We start from the raw sequence: 14,969 nt of genomic DNA on the forward strand, positions 1-14,969 counted from the left end.
CTTAGGGTTTTCGAGCTCAATTAGGCTCTTGGAAAGAAGCGGCTGAAAGCCACTCCAGTGAGAATTTAGTAATTGGTGATGTCTAGGAAAGTTTTACAACAGTGAGAACTGTTACGGGTATTGTGGTATCGGTGTATCCCTTCTGGCACTACCACACACCCTGGGACTTTCCTGGTCACTGATTACTGGATTGCTTAACTGGTAAGCTCAAGCTTAATCTGAAAGGTAGATTAGGAGCTGTCTAATCTAGGAAAAAATTTCAGGAACTTTTTAACCTGATACATCTCTGTGCAACTAGATTTAAGAAGCTACTAAACCTCACTTAGTTCTAAGACTAATAGGGTCAAATTGTTGTGTGGTGTTGGTTGTGGTCATCTGTGTCTAGCCCTTCTCTTCTTTTAGGATTTCGTTCATTGTAGGAGTCGAATCTAATTAAGTTGTGGAAAATGTATGTATGGTAGAAGGTCATTAAGGGATAAGTTAACCCCATTTGATCCTGAGATTGAAAGAACTTTTCATCACAACCTGCGAACTGTAAACCAACCGTCGATCTCTACAATGGGTGAACATATTAGAACCCTAAATGAATTGTTTGCACCCGCATCCGCTAGTCCCCCTACTTGCATAGTATTATTACCAATTAATAATGCAGCCCAATTCGAGATTCGGGCTGCAACAATAAACATGTTACCCAAGTTTCATGGGTTCGAGAGTGAACAACCCTACATTCATCTAAACAAATTTTTGACAATCTGTCAAACGTTTAGAAATCAAAACTTAGATGAAGAGGGTATTAAATTAAGGTTATTTCCCATGACTTTAGAGGATCGTGCTGCTGCATGGTTGTATTCCCTTGCTTCAAATTCCATCACATCATGGGAACAACTATCTAAGAAGTTCATGGCTAAGTTCTATCCTATGGTAAAGACTGAAAAAATTAAGGATGCCATAAGAACTTTTAGAGAAAAATCTGAGGAGGAATTTTCCCAACTTTGGGAAAGATTCCATGACTTGTTGGTCAAATGCTCACACCATGGGCTTGATAAGGCTGATCTGGTCCACTTCTTTTATAAAGGACTACCTCCAGCACATAGAAACATGATTGAGTCCATGCACAAGGGTAGGTTCATGAACCAAACCCCGGATCAAGCCTATGAATTTCTTGTTGACTTAGCTGAAAATGCCCAAAATTGGAGTAGCTATGGTGAGGAAGTAATTAGAGATGAGTTTGGGTCTAGAAAACCAGGTAATTATGAAATGAAAGCAGACCCAGAACTCAAAAATGTCATGTCCAATCTGGTGGCTGGAATGAACAACTTGAGTAAAAAGTTTGATGCTTTCACTGTTTCCACTAGTTCGAGTTCATACAAAGAGTCAAATCCCGTTATGAAAGTGGATCACGAGTCATATAGTTTGTGTGTTTTGTGTAACAGTCTTGAGCATCTAGTGGAGTGCTGCCTTAGTCTGCCTAACATAAAGGCCGAGCAAGCAAATGCTCTAAATTCATATAGTGCCTTTAAGAAGCTCACTCCCAACTCGTTCAGCCCAGTTTACCACCCTGATAATAGGTTCCACCCAAATTTCTCATACAAGCAAAATGAACCTATTCAGCATCAAGGTGGTCCACCAGGTTTTCAGAACAACTTCCCCAGGATAGGTCCACCACAAATGAACCAACCTTTGGTTCCATCTGTACCGCCTTATAATGCCCCTATCCCACAGCAACCTTCACAATTAGAAACCATGATGGCTAATATGATGAAACAACAACAAGATTTTATCAAGCAACAACAACAGACCAATACAGCCCAAGCCCAGACTAACCAATTCCATGCGCAAGCAATTGCAAAACTTGAGGTTAGTCTGAGCCAAATAGCTAACTCTCTAGGGGATAGGAAGAAAGGTGAACTACCTAGTCAACCAGTGCCTAACCCTAGTAGACAACAAAATCAAGGTCAGATAGGTCAGTATCAAATCAATTCTAATGGAAATCCGACCTATGAAGTCCAGGAAATTACCACTTTAAGGTCTGGCAAGCAAGTGGACAATAAAGTCCAACTTCCTGAAAATAAAAAAGAAAATAAAACTGAATTCGATAAGAACCCTATTCAGAAGAGGGGTCAAGAACAGGACAAACCGGAAAAAAGGGAAGAACCCATAGAAACATACAAACCCAAGGTTTCCTTTCCCAGTAGACTTCAGGACTCCAAGAAACAATCTAACTTTGATGAAATCATGGAAGTCTTTAAAACTGTTCAAATAAATATACCTTTTCTCGATGCCATAAGACAAATTCCCTCCTATACAAAATTCTTGAAAGACCTCACCACGGTCAAAAGAAAAACAAGTATTCCTAGGCAAGCTGTTATGGCTGCACAAGCCTCATCTCTCGTTCAACAACAGATTGCCCCGAAATTCAAAGACCCTGGTTGCCCAACTATTGAAATAAAAATAGGAGAGACGATCATCCAAAGAGCTCTATTAGATTTAGGAGCCAGTGTAAACCTACTTTCCTACTATGTGTACCAAAAATTAGGTTTGGGGGAATTAAAGCCTACAAATATTACCCTTTCCTTAGCAGATAGGACAGTGAAGTACCCCAAAGGGATTGTAGAGGATGTAATAGTGAAAGTAAATGAGTTTTACTATCCTGTGGACTTCGTTATCCTTGAGACTGAACCTGCAATACATCCAGACAGTCACACACCTATAATTTTAGGTAGACCTTTCTTAGCCACAGCAAATGCTGTGATCAACTGTCGAAATGGGATGCTGAAGTTATCTTTTGGCAACATGAAAGTCGAGCTTAATGTCTTCAACATAAGTAAACAACCACCAGACGACAAAGAAATCAATGAAGTTGACATGATTGAAAGTCTGGTTCAGGAGACTTTCTTACAAACCTATAATAAGGACCCTTTAGAGGCTTACCTTGCCCATTCCGAGGAAGTGGTCGAGCATGCACCTCCTAGTTCTGTTCCCCTTATAAGCATAGATCGTCACCAGCCAACTGTTCTTCCTTGGACTCTTCCAAAACCATTCTTAGATAATGGTTGAAAAAAAAAAGGGGAGATTTACATTTTGTCTGGCTGAAGACATAAAACTTAGCGCTCTTGGGAGGCAACCCAACATATAAATATTATTAAAAAAAATAAATAAAAAATAATAATAAAAAAAATAATTTTTTTTTTTAAAAAAAAATTACTAACATGCAGGTTTGGGTGTTTTTGGCCCTAATTGTCACTTTACCCATCCATATCAGGTAACTTCTCCTCTGTCCTATTACTGCTTTAAATTTTCTTTAACATTGAGGACAATGTTAGATTTAGGTATGGGGGTGAGAATATTTTTGATTTTTTATGCAAAAAAAAAAATAAAAATAAAATAAAATAAAATAAAATAAAATTAAAATTAAAATTAAAATTAAAAAAAAATGGAGTTCAAATTTTTAACTCAAACTCTAATCTTTTTGGCTGTACAGACTAGGAATTGCTTTGACAATAGCTTTGAGTTAAGGAATATGATAGCAGTTCTAGCTTGAGTTTTCATCCCACCTATCTTCTGCTAACATGATACAAGATGATTTAGCACCTACACGTAAACATATGAATAGTGGGGTATGTATACTTGCAACTAATATGAATACTTTTAATCTTCAGGATAATTTAAAGTTATATGTGTGATGAACACCAAAAAAAAAAAAAAAAAGATAAAATAAAATAAAAATAATGAGTTTATTTTAAGTCTTCTCACTGAGTAACCGGGCCTCTTGCCTGGCAAGCAGCGAGTGTTCGCGTAAAAAGGTGAGGATGATTGAGATTAAACTCTCAGTGACTAATTTGGCCTTGAAGCCTAGTTAACTTGAGTTATTAAGCCTGTTAGGGTGTCTCTACACCTAGTGCCCTAAGCCATCTGGATCGGGAGTCATTGGCCTAACACTCGCTATATGGGTTGCTAGAAAGCTTAATAAGGCTAGATATTGCACAAGTCATTCTTCTTAGCATTTAGTCTGAAAAAAAAAGAGAATAAATAAATCCGGGGTGTTCATTACCATTTAACTCTAGAAAGTCTTGAAAAATGGAGTAATCATGTTGGAAGTAAGTAAAAGCCACTCATTTATATGATACTATCTTACACCTCACTACATTCTTGACTTGTTAGCAGATAGATTGGGTGTAATGAAACTTGAGTTAGAGTCTGTTTAAATATGATAACAACAAGTCTTTATTGTCCTTGCAATTCTAGTTTCATACAGTAATACCTATTCAAATTTCGAGTTAAAAATTGGAAATCCCTAACTGATGAAGTTTGTGGGTAACTTCACTGCAAACCCTCACGAGACAACACTCGTCCACTAGGGTAACCTAGGGGTTTAAAGGCTTGTTGCACATGCTAAGTGCAATCGTAATGCTCTACGAAAGTGAGTATTTATCTTAGTTCATGTATATATATAATAATTAATACTTTTGCACTCTCATTTCTGCACTAAATTGCTAGAGACTAGCAATAAGCTGGTTGGGGGGTGTGATGAGAGCACAAAAGTACAATGGTCAGACTATTTTAATTAGCATTATAATTAATAATTAATAATAAAATTAACTAATTAATATTGTATTTGTGTTTGAGTGCAGTAATCCAAGAAACCAATTAACATTAGGTTTGAGCCCAATGCCCGGCAGCCCGAGCTCAAGTCAAGCCAGCATCTTCCAGGGCCTGCACATCCTGACTTCATCCCGCGATACATCACAACATCACGAGCATCTCCGTATCCACATCCAATGATCCAGATCGGCTCCTCCGGCTTCAGCCCCTCTTCCAAAATAATCAAGCGAGCATCTCACCCCACCACGCCCGATCCAGCCAACCGTCAGATTCACGCCCGTGATCCGACTCTTTCCATCCGACGCAGCATCCTCACCTATTTCGGATTCCAGCCCGTCCGCTTCTCAAGCCATTCCGGATTCCCATCATCCACAGATCCACCTCCCCCAAATTCCAGCTCTTCCATGAATGGCTCCTCCCGACCTTCACGCTCCCAGCTCTTCCGTGATCTCGGCGGTCCCGCATCCGTGCCAGCCACCGTGCCAACCACATCCCAGCGCTCCAGCCTCCTCCATCGTCCCACGTCCGTGTCCCAGCTCCTTCCCAAATCAGCAAACCTCCCAGCTCATCCAGCAACGGTTCCGTGGCCAGCCCCTCTCCCGTGATCCAAGCCGGACGATCCCACGGTAGCCTCCACCTCCACGTCACTGCCAGCAGCCCAAGTTCCCGTCTGTACTCATCTTCCACGGATCAAGCCTCCACATCCAAGCAATCCCACAGATCAAGCTCCCGAGTCCGCCTCCTTTGAAGCCGGTGATGCATCCCACGCTTCAAGCCTCCGCAAGCACCGTGATCCAAGCACCCAGCGGCTCATCCGAGATCGGCTCCTCCTTCCGTTTCCAAATCCCAGCCCCCAAGCAATCGGATCCCCATCGATCAAGCATCCGTTACCCCTCCATCAAGGGATTCGTCGCTGTCCATCAGGGGGTGGGCGACCTATTTAAGGAGAGGAAGAGGGAAGGAGAAGGGGGGAGTCCTCGGCTTGGTGGTGGCCGGCGGGTCCAGGGAGAGAAGAAGAAACAGGGGAGTGGGAGTACTCTGTTTCTTTTGGGAAGAAGAAAGAAAAAAAAAAGAGGGAATTAGTATTTTCCACCGTGGGAGAGAGAGAGAAGGGATTTGTTTTTGTTTTATTTTCTTTATTTTATTTGCAAAGTAGAAGGAGTATTAGGCCTCTAATCTCCATTTTTATTTGTAATCAGTTTTTTTTTTTTATGAAATCCATCAATTTTCTTTCATGCAATCCCTGTTCTAGATTCAAGTTAATTTCTGTTTTCTTTTTATGAAATCTTTTAATTGTTCTTTTTATGCAATACATTAAATCTTCCTTCATGCAAATTGTGTTCACTTCAATCTTCTTGTTTTCATCCATTTTAATTTATGCTAAAGCTTTTCTTTGATTAGTTAAATATATAAATATTTTCCGAATTTAAATACCTATCTTTTAGTTAATTTCAATTAAAAAACATTCTCCGGTAGACTAGAGAATCCATCAACATCCTCAAAATAATGTTTTTCTTTAATCATTCAAAAATCGATTTCAAATCCGAGTGAACGTTCTGATTTTTATGCAACTCCAATCGCCTCCCTGTGGATCGACCTCTTACAAACGCTATTCTTCGAGTAGGAAAGGTAAGAGTAAAATTTAAATTAACTTTTGTTCGTCGGTTCTAACAACGATCTGTCTAGCATATTTTTAGGTAGACAGGAATCGGACACCGAGCCTCAAGCTGCTCAACCTTGAGTTGAGCGGCTCTCGCCTCGTGCTGGTGGATGACGAGCGCGGAGCGGGCCTCGGCTAGACGAGCCTCCTCCTCGAGCTGCGCAGTAAGCGACCAGAGCTCGTCTTCGCCGGCTTCTAGCCTCGTGAGGAGCTCCTTCCTCAAGACCTCGACCTCACCGAGCTTCCTCTCGGCCTCCTCCTGTCCCCGCAGACACCTTCGGGCCCGGTCCCGGTAGTCTGTTGCTATGGAGATCAGCATGTCGACCTCATGGAGATGTTGTAAACAGAGCAAATGGGAGAGTAAGCTAAGGCCAAAAACTGAATACAAAAGTTAAAGGCAAACTTACCCGGATGGCGGAGCGATAAGTCCTGTCCAGGAAACTATTGTAGCTCATGGACCGAAGCTCGCCTGGTCGACCGGGAGCAGCGCGACTTGGAAAACCTGGTGCGTTACTTCGGCGTCGTTGAGGGCCGAGTCGCTCTCAAAAACCACCCACTCAGGGCAGTAGGGCCTCCTCTCTTGTCGGGCCTCACCCCCCGAGGGTCCCGGGAGACTAAGCCTCGCTGGGCCTGGCGAGGACGACCTCGGAGCCCCCTGGCTGCTCCCCGGCTTGGAGATCGAGCATCGCAGTTGGACGGGCTGCCGACCAGGGCGCTGCGAAATAGGAGCCGGGCAGGTCGGCGTCGCGGAAGCCCCCGCAGAACTCGAGCCCCCGCGGTCGGTGCTTGGGACCTCCTTCTGAGCAGGCCTGGAGGACCCGGCCTTGGGGGCAGTCGCCTCGGCAGCTGCGCCCGCCGAAGATCTGGCCCTCTTCTTGGGCTCGGGTGGGGCCCCACCAATCTCGGCTGCCCTCTTCCGAAACCGAGCATAGAGAGCCGCGCTCTTAGTCACCATCTTCGGGACGTCTGAAAGGACAAAAAAGGAAAAAGTTTGAATGTCAGGGAAGAAGAGACAAAGAAAGAGCAAAACAAGCAAGACAAAAAACCACAACCACCCTTACCCTGAGGGCGCGTTGAGCTCAAGCCGACGTTGACTAAAGCGTCCTCGCTTATGAGGTCGTTCAGAAGAATGTTTTCCTCGAGGCCGCAAAGAGCGTTGAGGATCCCCTGCTCGTTCTCGGACAGTTTGGGGAGTTTGTTGGCGGTCTCGAGCCGGACCTGCCCCTACCTGGGGTCGAACCCCCATGACCGCTCGGAGGATAAAAAGAAAAATTTCTCCTTCCACCCATGAATGGATGTCGGAGCGCCCCGGAAGAGTGACTGACCACCCCGAAGGGCAAGATAAAGCCATTCTCCGTCTCCCGGGTTGGACTTCAGTAAGAAGCACCACCGGAAGACGTTGACCGAAGTCGGTATCCCGTGCGTAAGGCACAGGGACAGAAAACCGACGATCGTCCTCCACGCGTTCGGAGCGAGCTGTGCTAGGACGAGCTGATAAGTCGCCAGGAGCTCGTTCACAAACCCGTGAAGGGGGAACCACAGGCCGGCCCAGAGTGTTTCTAGATACACTCCGATCCGACCTGGGAGAGGTCTCGTTACTCGATCCTCCAACCCAGCGGGTTTCAGATGGAACCCACGCTGAGGGAAAAACTACTCAACGGTCATCTCCACCTCCTCACTACCCATGGCGGACCCAACTTCGTCCGGGCCACGATCCATCCCAGAAAGAAAATAATAAGAAAAAAAAGAAGAGAAGGGAAACCAAAATAAAAACCCGCCAAGCAGACAAGGGGGAGGGAAGGGCACCTACTGAAGTCTTCGCCGGAAATATCGACGGGTCGGAGAGGAAGGATCGCGATGATCGCCACGGGATACCGCCGGAAGGAACAAAAGGGCGGAAAAAAGAAGAGAATGGGGAGCGACCGTGGTGGCGGCCAAATAAGAGCCCTTAGGGCCAGAATGGGAGTGTATATATACCTCTCCGACGGCCCGGATCAGCGAGGCTGGATCCCGCCTTCCGTCTAGATTGTGCCACGCGACGGCCCTGAAGATTGAAGCGGCATATTCAATTTAGATCGACGTCTTGAATGCAGAATCAGGGAAGCGTCCCATTGGATCGTGGAGCCCCATCATGAGCTCACGACGCGAGGACGCTTCGAAAAGCGAAAAGGTGTCGCCCCATCTCCTCCCATTAAGGACGCCTTGAAGCACGCGGAGCGCCGAAATAATTCAAAATCTCCTGGCCTACACCAACACGGTAAAAAACAGCTACTTTCCGCGCCCGAGCTCGCGAGCGGCTTGAACTCGGAAGTCAGGGGATAGTGTTGGGGAAAGATGAGTCGCTCCGAAACATATGGGCGTGTGGCCAGCACGTGCCTGGAGGCGCCCGACCTGGAGGTGCCCGACCAAGCGCCCGACCTGGAGGCGCCCAACCTGAAGGCGCCCGACCTGGAGGCGCCCGCCCGACTTTAAGGCATGCAACCGGGCCCGACGTCCGACTAGACGCTCGACTCCGAGACACCCCGTCCGAACACTTGACCTCGGCATCCTCGACTTCGAGAGCCTGACCTCCCGACCGCACCACCCACCTGCTGCGGTCACATCCTCCTGCAGTTCAACCAAGGACCATGCCCTGCTACCGCCGTCAACAATTAATATGCATGGCCTCTACTGATCTCCGGCTCACTCAACAATTAATGCGCATGGCCTCTGCTGATCTCCGGCTCACTCAACAATTAATGCGCATGGCCTCTGCTGATCTCCGGCTCACTCAACAATTAATGCATGCTATCTACGGATCTCAAACCCTTCACGGCAAACAGCTGACCTGCTCGGCTACGTCCGATTAGCCACGACGACTTACTGGCTCTGGCTTGATCTCCTACGGCAGTGCAATAATTCACACGATCGTGCATTAATTCGGACGACATGCTCAATTATGACGGCAACCCATTCGCTCTGTCACATCGCAGGTACACCTATATCCCTCTATAAAAGGAAAACCCCTCCCTTAGAGGGGGTTGGACTCTGAAATTTAGGAGACATATTTGCTCCCTCCTTCTACACATTAGCCCCCTCTAACTTAAGCATCGGAGGGTCGGCGCCGGAAACCCGACCACTAGCTTTTTACAGGTCCCCAGGAGGACGTCGTCCGCCGACGGACCGCCACCCGCCAACTCTCGCCGGAGCTCCTCCTTTTCAGCCGAGCGGTCACCCCCAGGTCCAAATTCCAGCAACAGTTGGCGCTAGAGGAAGGGCCCCGCCCACGCACAGACCTTCCCGCTGGGGGGGCTGTGTTGTGGGATGGGTGCTCCAGTTTTGTCCCACATCGGCTCATCAGCGGAAAGGTCTGTGCCTTATAATGAGGAGGTGCAAACCTTTCCTTCAGAGGGCCCTTTTGTGGGACAAAACCGTGCGGGCACGGGGATACTCATTGGGCGAGCCCCCGGGACCCAGAGCGGACAATACCTCTGGAAGGGACGCGGATGCTTTCCCTGCTCGGCCGGTGTGCGGGCTGGTGCCGGGGTGCAAACCCTGTGTGGGATGGGTGCTCCAGTTTAGTCCCACATCGGCTAATCAGCGGAAATGTCTGTGCCTTATAATGAGGAGGTGCAAACCTTTCCTCGAGAGGGCCCTTTTGTGGGACAAAACCGTGCGGGCACGGGGATACTCATCGGGCGAGCCCCCGAAACGGGGATACTCATCGGGCGAGCCCCCGGAACAGGGATACTCATCGGGCGAGCCCCCGGGACTCAGAGCGGACAATACCTCTGGAAGGGACGCGGATGCTTTCCCTGCTCGGCCGGTGTGCGGGCTGGTGCCGGGGTGCAAACCCCGCATCAGATGGCGCTAGAAGGAGGGCCCCGCCCACGCACAAACCTTTCCGCTGGGGGGCTGTGTTGTGGGATGGGTGCTCCAGTTTAGTCCCACATCGGCTAATCAGCGGAAAGGTCTGTGCCTTATAATGAGGAGGTGCAAACTTTTCCTCCAGAGGGCCCTTTGTGGGACAAAACCGTGCGGGTATGGGGATACTCATCGGGCGAGCCCCTGGAACGAGAATAATCATCGGGCGAGCCCCCAGGACCCAGAGCGGACAATACCTCTGGAAGGGACGCGGATGCTTTCCCTGCTCGGCCGGTGTGCGGGCTGGTGCCGGGGTGCAAACCCCGCATCAGATGGCGCTAGAATGAGGGCCCCGCCCACGCATAGACCTTCCCGCTGGGGGGCTGTGTTGTGGGATGGGTGCTCCAGTTTAGTCCCACATTGGCTAATCAGCGGAAAGGTCTGTGCCTTATAATGAGGAGGTGCAAACCTTTCCTCCAGAGGGCCCTTTTGTGGGATAAAACCGTGCGGGCACAGGGATACTCATCGGGCGAGCCCCCGGGACCTAGAGTGGACAATACCTCTGGAAGGGATGCAGATACTTTCTCTGCTCGGCCGGTGTGCGGGCTGGTGTCGGGGTGCAAACCCTGCATCACTATCCAACCAAAGTCTCCTATATCCCTGGCCACGAGCAAACAGCCTCAAGTTCCGCTTGAGGGACACCCAGCCCTACTTCCTCTTCGGACCATGAAGTACGGGGATTTTTTTTTCTAAGAAAGTACGGGGATATTGGAGCGCGCAACGACGAGTAGTTTTGCTTCCTTTCCTACCGGAATAGAGTTGGGCACTGGGCCGGGCCGCCCACGGCCCGGCACGAAGCGGGCCGTGCCTGGCACGGCCCGATAGCTACAGTGCCGGGCCGTGCCTGGCACGGCCCATTTAAGGGGGCCGTGCTGGGTCACAGGTTACTGGCCCGCGGGCCAAGCCCGGCACGGCCCGCTTCGGGCCTGGCCCGGCACGGCCCGCTTCGGGCCTGGGCCGGCACGGCCCGCTCTAGGCCCGCGGGCCAAGCACGGCACGGCCCGCGGGCCAGCCCGGCACGGCCCATAAGGGCCTGGCCCGGCCCGATAAAAATTAATGCTTCATAAATTCTTTTAATAAATTAATAAATATTGAAAACTAAGGATTTATGAATATAAAGCCACCGGAATGGTGGGGGGTTTGGCATAGACCCCTACCAGTTTATTAATTTAAATCAAAATGGTACATGAAGGGAGGTTTGGACCTTGGTCGGACCTCCAGAATACAATAAGAAAGGGCCGAGGTTTGGACCTTGGTCTGACCTCCAGAATACAATAAAAATGTACAATTATAAAAAATTAAGAAATCTTACTAATCATCAGTGATTCAGTGAATCAGTATTCACTCTTCAGTCTTCAGTAGTGTTTGTATCATTATCATCAGAGGATGTTGTATTATGTCCACCTTTATCTTGAAGTCTTGCCTCAGCATCCAACCAATCTTTGAAGCAGAGAAGCATCTCCACCGTTTCGCCCGTCATCCTACTTCTCTTTTCGTCAAGAACACGCCGACCTGCACTAAAAGCGGATTCCGATGCTACCGTGGACATCGGCACAGCTAAAATATCGCGTGCAATTGCAGACATAACAGGATATTGATTTCTAACACTCTTCCACCAAGATAATACATCTAGATTCTCTATTTGATTTTCATCATATGCAGACTGAAGATCATTTCGTAAATAAAATTCTAGTTCACTACTTAAAGATGAAGAAGATGAAGATAAACTTGAAGCATGTGTGTGTCTTCTCTGTGCAATGAATGAAAAAATAGATGACGAACGAGAACTACTAGAAGAAGAAATAGAGGTTTGTATTTGTGTTCTAGATCCACGAATTTTTTCATCATATATAGCATAAATATCATAAAGAAGTTGTTTTACCTCATTTTTAGCAGGTTCAGGATTTTTAATCATATTTTCACAGTATGCATCAAGTAAAATTAGCACGCCATTTAATTTAACTCTAGGATCAAATACAGCAGCTAAGTTATGCATAAGACATATCTTGTCCCAATACTCATTCCATTTAGATTCCATTAGGTCAATAATAGGCATTAAAACATCATCATATCTATGTTCTGAAAATTTTTGACTAATTATATATGCTTGTTGTAAAAATGAACATGAAGTTGGATAATAAATACCAGAAAGAACATTGGTAGCATTATAAAAACTAAGCAAAAAATCTTCCAAAATTTTTTCTTTATTCCAATCAGTTTCAGTCAATGTAAAGCCTAATCCACGATCATTAATATATGCACTTAATAAGTTTTTATATGGGTATGCATCATGTATCATGCTATATGTTGAGTTCCAACGAGTAATTACATCAAGTTTAAATTTTTTAAAACGTTTACCATGATTTATACATAGTTCCTTAAATTCTTGAAGTCTTGATCTTGAAGCATGAATAAAAAAAACTGCATTTCTAATTTTACCAATCACATCTTGAATCATACCCATGCCAGCTTGAACAGAAAGATTTAAGATATGACATGCACATCTAATATGCAATAAATTTCCATCTAACATGGGATGCAATGAGTCTTTTAATAATGCAACAGCAGAATTATTATTAGATGCATTATCAAAAGTAATAGACATAGTTTTATCATTAATATTATATGAACATGCAGTTTGATAAATGATATTTGAAATTTATTGCCCAGAATGTGGAAAATCAAAAGCACGAAAAGCAAGAATACGTTTATTTAATTGCCAATCATTATCAATATAATGAGCAGTAATGGCAATAAAACAATTACTACCTACAGATGCTGACCAAATATCAGAAGTTAATGAAATTTTTACATTTAAAGTAGAAAGTGTTTCAATTAAACTTTGTTTCATTGCTAAAAAGTTAGTCATAGCTACTCTTCTAAATATACGCCTACTAGTTCTTTTGTAAGCAGGTTGTAGGTTTAATTGAACATATTCTTCAAAATTAAAAGATTCACATAAACTAAAAGGTAATTCATCCTTAACTATCCATTTTACAAGTGCTTTTCTTTGATTTTCATGATTATATGCAAAATTACCTACAAGTAATCCCCCTTGTATATTAAGGGTACTTTGAGTTTGAGCATGAGAATCATGCATCCTATGACTCTCTTGATGTCTTTTTAAATGCCCTGTTCCCCCACTACTACAACTATAAAGTTTGGCACATTTTTTACATTTAGCTTTCCAGACTCCATCAACCATAACTCTATCAAATTCATTCCATACAACACTAGTCCTCTTACGAGAAGAGGTTTGATCTTCACTCGGTTCACTAGTTCTAGAGGAACTAGGAACATGGGGTTGGGGATTAGTTTCTTCTCCCTCAGAAACAGGAGGAATGCCAAACTGACTTTCCTCAAAAGATGACATATCTAAATTGATGAATTCAAAAAATAAAAACTAACCACAAGGAGGATTGGAGGAATTGCGTAGAGGGTCGGAGGGCAGAGGCAGAGCCGAGATTCTGAGCTTCCTCTTGTGCTCTCAACAGGAGTGACCTTCTCTTCTCAACAGGAACCTCCTCTTGTGTAGCACTTGAACACTTGCTAAATGCAAACTAAAAATTAAATTGCTAGAAGAGCACTTTAGAAGAGAGAAATAATAGTAGTAGAGAAGGAGAGAATAGTTGGTTTGGTGTGGTGAGAATGAGGGAGGAAAGGGCTATTTATAGAAGCCCAAAATTTTTTTTTTCCCCAAAATACCCCTCAATTCAGCCGTTATTGGACTGTTGGGAGGGGTAAAAATGTCATTTTCCCAAAATAGCCGTTGGAAACGGCTATTTTCCTCCCCCCTCTCCAGACGGGCCGTGCCAGGCACGGCCCGTTTGCGCCCGTTACGGGCCGCCCGGCACGGCCCGTAACGTGCCGTGCCCGGCCCGTAACGTGCCGTGCCCGGCCCGGCCCGCCAATAGACGGGCCTGGGGCCGGGCCGAGCTTCCTTTTGCGCCCGAGACGGGCCGTGCCGGCACGGCCCGCTTCATAAGCGGGCCGGGCCAGGCACGGCCCGTTTAGACCTTGGGCCCGGTGGGCCTGGGCCGGGCCGGCTCGGCACGGCCCGATGCCCAACTCTATACCGGAATGCAAATTTATGTACAAAATACGGTATGGCTCCAAGAGAATACAAGTTTATAACGTAGTTACAGAAATGGACTGGACCGGGCGGTCGGGCGGGAAACCCAGCGAACCGGACCCTAGAAATCCCTAGTCTCCCTCGATTGCTCTGCCATCCCCTCTTCGAGTCCTCTTCCTCCGTGGTTCTCCGCCCCTCCTCCTCAGCCACCGACGACGCTGGAGACGGTGGAAGAGGGCTCCTGCCAGCATAGCCTCCGTGTCCTCCTTCTCCTCTCGGATACCAGCCAGGTACTCTCTCTCTTCTCTCTCTGCCCGCCCTCTTCCAAGCCTCCGGCGATCCGGTCCGAGAATGATTAATTTTTCCCAGAACGACAAATCCTATTAAAATTTACTTATAGCTCTTCCAATTTCCTGATTAACTGTCACTAGTACTCTTGCTGAAAAGAATCGCGAATGCGGAATGTTTATTTTTTTCCTGTGTAACTCTCTTTTTTCTTATCCTTTATTTTTTTTAAAAGCGAAAAACTCTGGTATTTGAGAGGAGCATAGAAAAAATGAGTAGCAACGAGTACACAAGAGTCCAGCCATTTTTTTTGCATTTAATTTTTTTAAATGTGAAAAACTCTGTGAAGGATGACTAGTCATTAGAATTTATCTTCTAAGCAATCTAGAAGAAGATTATGGCATAGAAAAGCACTCTTCAGCTAAGTTCAAATAATAACACTGGGGT

At 46.1% G+C, this 14,969-nt stretch overlaps 1 protein-coding gene across 2 annotated transcripts in view; it reads left to right on the forward strand.

Annotated features, from left to right (window-relative positions):
• The first annotated feature begins 14,324 nt into the window (after positions 1-14,324).
• Positions 14,325-14,969, forward strand: part of LOC120105033 (uncharacterized) — a 40,742-nt gene continuing 40,097 nt past the window's right edge. The window contains exon 1 of one of the 2 annotated variants that reach the window (XM_088721683.1): positions 14,325-14,527. The gene's annotated coding sequence lies outside the window, so the exon portion shown is untranslated. The remainder of the gene's footprint in view (positions 14,528-14,969) is intronic. The other variant, XR_015986997.1, reaches the window with a different exon arrangement.

Source organism: Phoenix dactylifera, chromosome 5 (genome assembly GCF_051530095.1).
Source record: "Phoenix dactylifera cultivar Ajwa chromosome 5, Ajwa_hap1_PhDact_Kaust_v1.1, whole genome shotgun sequence".
Lineage (NCBI taxonomy): Eukaryota > Viridiplantae > Streptophyta > Magnoliopsida > Arecales > Arecaceae > Phoenix > Phoenix dactylifera.